At 36.6% G+C, this 5,649-nt stretch overlaps 1 non-coding gene across 1 annotated transcript; it reads right to left on the bottom strand.

The window, feature by feature from the left end:
* Positions 1-3,202: 3,202 nt before the first annotated feature.
* LOC113621351 (U4 spliceosomal RNA) lies at positions 3,203-3,344 on the bottom strand. The gene has a single exon (XR_003433140.1). It is a non-coding gene; the product is annotated as a U4 spliceosomal RNA (small nuclear RNA).
* Between the last annotated feature and the right edge of the window lie 2,305 nt (positions 3,345-5,649).

The raw sequence follows: 5,649 nt of genomic DNA, 5'->3' as shown, positions 1-5,649 counted from the left end.
TCTCCTTACTACAAGTTCTGATTGGAGAAACCTGGCTAATGCAAAGGGCTTGTGGATAGAAGCATGTAGAAAAACTAAGCATTAACAGCAGTAGCTGACACTTACATAGAGCTTTCTATATACTAGATGTATATTATATATACATATACACAGAACTATATATACACACACAGACATCCCCATACTCAGCTATTGTACCTGAATATCAAAGATCTCATATATATAGTAAGGAGACTCATGAAAAGAGAAATTCTTATAAATTAATATTTAAGATTTGAATGATACATTTTTTAAAGCAACGTAAGTCTGATAAGAGATAAGGAAAAATATCCTTTCCTTAGAAGATAGAATTAGGATATAAATGGGGAAAAAAAAAAAGAACTGGAGAAATGATGGAGAATAATTACAAGGAAAGTTCAAAGAAAGACTGGTTTAAACATTCCTTGTAAATTATCTCTATTTTGATTAGCTGGTGATTCTTGCTCTGACACATGGATTACAGAGCTGGAAGAAAGGTGAGGGAAAAAAAGAAATACCAGACACTTAAATTATAACCCAGTAAAAAGGTCAAAGAAATGCTAGTTAACACTTTATTTCTTAGGGTAGATGAAATATGGAAAGAACTAAAAGCTCAAAAACAGAAAGAAGAGCCTTTGCCATGTAAGGGCCAAAGTCAAATGGGTGCCCAGAGGAATAATAAAAATGCCCTTCTTTTAGCAAGCAAAAAAAATTCAAAAATAAAGCTTAACAATACAAATAGCAAACTGCCATCAGTGTGACTAGGTGTTCATTTTGTGGTCCTGCTTTATCAGTTATTGTGTTTCCCAGTCAGTTATAGTGTTAAATATCACCCAACAGGTTAGATTTCAGTGGCACAATTCCAGCTAACTTGAAATTAGTCATGATAATGAGGAGAAAGAAGCTTCTGGACAGCTCCCATTCATTCATTTGTAAGTTCTGAATTTTTGAATCAAAACTTTGTAAGGACTAAAAGCGTTTTTAAAAAAGGATAAATATAGTTTTCACCATTTTTAAAATGACCTATTGCTTTTATAATATAGATACAGAGGAATAAAAAAAGCTAAATCACAGGAGTTTGGAAGAGAAAAGAAAAGGAAACATCTGAATATCTGTGCAATAGCCAAATATCTGACTTTTTCCATTTAATGCTCGTACCAGTCAATGTAAGCCAGCTTTATCAATATAACAAACTCTGCTACAGTCTCAGTGGCTTAAAACTATAAAAGTTTATCCTCATGTTACCTGTCTGCTAAGGGTTTGCTGAGGTTTCTGCTCTGTGTGATCCTCATGATGAAACACCTACTACAACATTGCCAGTAATCAAGGCAGAGAGAAATAGAAGGTCGAAAATCATGCAGGTAACATATAACAATTATGCCTATATTTTATTGGCCAAAGTAGACATATGGCACACCTAACTCCACAAGAACAGAGGCATGCAATCCAACCATGTACATAAGAAAAAATAGAAATATTTGCTGGATAGAAATAGCAAACACCACAAGGCTCATAAAAGTCCATTTTAGTAATGAAATTAAGCCCCAGGGAGGTCAAACAAACACTCAATGACACTTGTTAGTGGAATAGCCAGTTTTGAAATCCAGGCATTTCTGACTTCAGGATGTGAATTGGGAAGTGGGTAGGATGAATGCTTGATTAATTCATTGTTGCAAAGTCCTTGGTACTGGAAGTTGCCTTACCTGTGTAACAGCAGCATCACTTAAGAATTTAATAGAAATGTACAATCTCAGCCCCACCCAAGATACTGAACCAGAATTTGCCTTGTAATAAGGTCTCTTGGCAATTCATCTGTACTTAAAGTTTGAGAAGCCCTGTCTTAAACTTCTTTGTCTTTGAGCACACATGAAGTCTCATCGGAAGTAACCCATGGCTGTCCCCTGCTCCAAGCCTATACCTATCCATTTAGAAAGCTTTCCCCCCAAATTTCCCATCACCACCACTACCCAGTCATTTCTGGGACCCTATGTAGGAATGTGATAAGGATAACCGTCTTCCCTCAACTTTAATACACCTCTGTTTACTCTCCGCGCTGTCTTTCTCCAGGCACAGTGACCTCTCTTTCCTGTGTCTGCTAGCCCACAGAATAACAAATATGTCCTATTATCCATAACACAGCTGAGGAAATGGGTGAAGAATGGACCTCTCTGGAAATCGCATTACAACTGACTATCTGGGCCTCTAAGCAGCACTGCTTATGCCCAGAATCAAACACATTCATATACGTACACAGCTTCTACAGCTGTTCCTTTGAGCAACACTTTTTAAATGGCTCAAGTCAGTCTATTGACCAAATGTAGGCAATGATGAAGGGATGAGAGAGAACTTTTTCTCATCTCTGTTGTGCTCATAGTTACTCTCTTTTATCTTCCTAAGAATATCAACCCCCAAAGAACTGTTGTGCACCATACACCCAATTCAACAACAAAAAAGTGAAACTCTCTCATGCATACTAGTAATTCATGTAAATAACACTTGGTTAAGGGGTATTCAGATCAGCAGAAATTATCTCTTACAATTAACATATCATATCTAGGATACTAAATAGAAAATAATCATTTTGAATAAACCTAAAGGCCCTCTTATTTTGACAAGTGGTATTGCTTCATACTACTTCCATTCAAATAATTATAGAGAATATTATCCTCGAGTGTCTTGGAATCTTTCTGCTATTAAAAACAAGGCAACAGACCTGAAATGGAGTTGCTTATGCTAAACCTCACACCACCACCAAGACTTCACTTAATTACAGTTTCTGCTTTCCCAGAAATGGAATCTTAAACCAGTCAATCAGGAATTGTCTGATTAGCACTAGTTAAGTAATCTGCCTGTCAGACCCCTGTCATCTCCTAAAAGAAAGTAACTTGGTCATAATCAACCCACTTCTTTGCCTAGTATAACTTCCTTGTTCCTGCTCCCTTCTGTATATAAAAGTTTTTCATTTTATACAGGTCCTCAGGGCTCCTTTCTATCTGCTAGTTTCAATACTAACTGATTGGAATTCATTTTTGCCCAAATAAACCCTTAAAATTTTTAATATGACTCATAAAGTTTATCTCTTAATATTGTTATACATAATAATAAATTGAAACTTTAAAGAAAACCTATAACTAATAAAGAAATAATGAAACAGAATGAAAAAGGAAAGCCTAATAATAAGTATACATCAGGAGGACAGGGTGTGCTACATGAAATATAAGCAGACTTGGGTTTTCCTGCATAAGACTACCCTTATTCATTATAATTAGCAATAATTGTGCCTTGGATAAACCTCATTGGCTACAATACTGTCACTGTGCAAAGCTTCCCCTTATTCATTTTACAACCAAATCCCTCCTCCTCCAAATTGTCATTGGGATGCCCATCTAAATATAACATTTCCCAAACCATGTGAACAAGTGTTAGCCAATGGGATGTGAGCAGCTTTCAGGTCACATTCTTAAAAGGAAGCTACTTGCCTTTCACTGTTCTTTTCACCTAGGAAGTATCAACAACTGGAACAGTCACCTTGGATCCAGGGATGGAATCTATGCTGATGATGGAAAAGCAACTCTTCCAAATCCCACTATGTTGCAATCTTAGAATTTTATGCAGCAGAGACATAAATCTTCTGTCATGTTTAAGTCACTGCTAATTGGTCTTTGAATCAATATTTAACTAATATAGGACTTAATATAAACAATTGTGAGTTTTTTCCCCAACAAAATCTAACCTCTGATAGAATACCCATATAACTGAGGATCTTGCTTTGCCTGATGAGTGAGAACTAAAAACAACAGAATTATTACAAAAAAACAGAAGGAAAAGACAGCTGTATTTAACTTTAGAAAAGTAAATATTCTTTATTTTTTGAAAAATGAATTTGGAAGAGTTTAAAATTTTCATAGACATAATATCAGATTTATTTGCAAAATATTTTGGATGAAGTAAGCAAGGATCTTCTAAGTCTACACATTTTATTTATGTTTTTATTCAACTAAATGCACTATGTGAATTGTCCTGTTTCTGTGAATGAGCTCATCATTTTCTCTGGCTCCAAACCATCTTGCGAGCCTTCCTTCTTCCCTCTTCTGCCATCCTATTAGTCTCTTCTTCCTTTGTTGTAGAGCCTCCCATATGAATTCTTTCTCTTTTATGTCACTGCTGTATCCATATCATTACCCACTTCTTCCAGGGTTCTTATAAAACTCTCTAAGTGGCCATTACTCTAGCTGCCTTTAACACCTTGTCTTTTTATTCTACCAGTTCAAAACTTACGGAGAAAAACTTTTTTTTATATCTTCATTGTGCAAATCATTCCCTTCATCAAATACTTTAAAAAGTTAACATGTAGGGCTTCCCTGGTGGCGCAGTGGTTGAGAGTCCGCCTGCCGATGCAGGGGACACGGGTTCGTGCCCCGGTCCGGGAAGATCCCACATGCTGCGGAGCGGCTGGGCCCGTGAGCCATGGCTGCTGAGCCTGCGAGTCTGGAGCCTGTGCTCCGCAACAGGAGAGGCCACAACAGTGAGAGGCCCGTGTACCACACACACACACACAAAAAAGTTAACATATAAATTTCAGTCTTCTTAGACATTTTGTTATTTAATCTCCATCCATCGTTATTTCCTGAATACAAAACACGTAGTCACACCTCCATTTTGCTCAGTCCATACTCTGCCTGAAAAGTATTTTTGATTCAAAGCTTACATCATGGCCTGCCCTTTTCGTAAGATCTTCAACTGTCCTAGGGCCCCAGCCTCTCTTCTGAATTCATAGTGTTCTTATATGTTCCAAGCATCTAGACCCTCTACTATATCTCATCCTTCAAGAAACAGTAGAAGACACCAATCAGTTGAAATCTATATCTAACCTACTGTGCAGGTGGCACTATGTTTGGTGGTAGGAATTCAAAGAAAAGATATGATAGCTGCTGCCTTTGAGAGGCTTACAGACAATTTGGAAAGATATTTAAAAAGCAAATCACAATACAAGATTATACAGAGTTCTTAGAATTCAGAAGTTGGACACATTTAAGGTTGTGGCTCTTACTCCAGCCCCTGGGATTTTATCACCTTATTTGTCATTCTTCTCCCCCAAATTAAATTGTTTTAAAAACTACCCTAAGAACTTATATTTAAACCTCTTTGAATTAATAAACCTTAAAAGACTAATAACATCTATAACCTTTATGTTGAATAAACATATCTCTCCCACTTTTCATTCAAATGGTACTTGTTTGGGAAAAGAAGATTTTTTTCATGTGTCTGAATGAAAAGTGTGATGACTCCATGCTTTCCTTTTTATCCTTAGGTAGTAAAAAAAAAATCCCACAATCACTTTAAATAACTAAATGCCTTTTGTATTAATAAAAATATCCAATTCCAAATAGGAATCAACATTCTAAACCTGAATCAAATTGAGTCTTCTCCCTCACATACCACCTCGGGAATCACTGAAAGCAGAATGTAGGCAGAAGGAGTGGGGTATAATTTTTCTTTTCTCCTTCTACACTTCGTTCTCCAATTCCCCCTCTTTGATTTTGGCAACCACAGTTTCTGAACCTGCCCATGTCAAAATAGAGCATAGATGAGAGGGACAGGAAATATCTAACTCACTCTTGTGAGGAGGTC

This window comes from Aethalodelphis obliquidens, unplaced genomic scaffold (genome assembly GCF_003676395.1).
Source record: "Aethalodelphis obliquidens isolate GAN/ISIS:26980383/991018 unplaced genomic scaffold, ASM367639v1 scaffold8, whole genome shotgun sequence".
Lineage (NCBI taxonomy): Eukaryota > Metazoa > Chordata > Mammalia > Artiodactyla > Delphinidae > Aethalodelphis > Aethalodelphis obliquidens.
The sequence above is the reverse complement of the archived record's forward strand: the minus strand, read 5'-3'. Positions and strand labels throughout refer to the sequence as shown.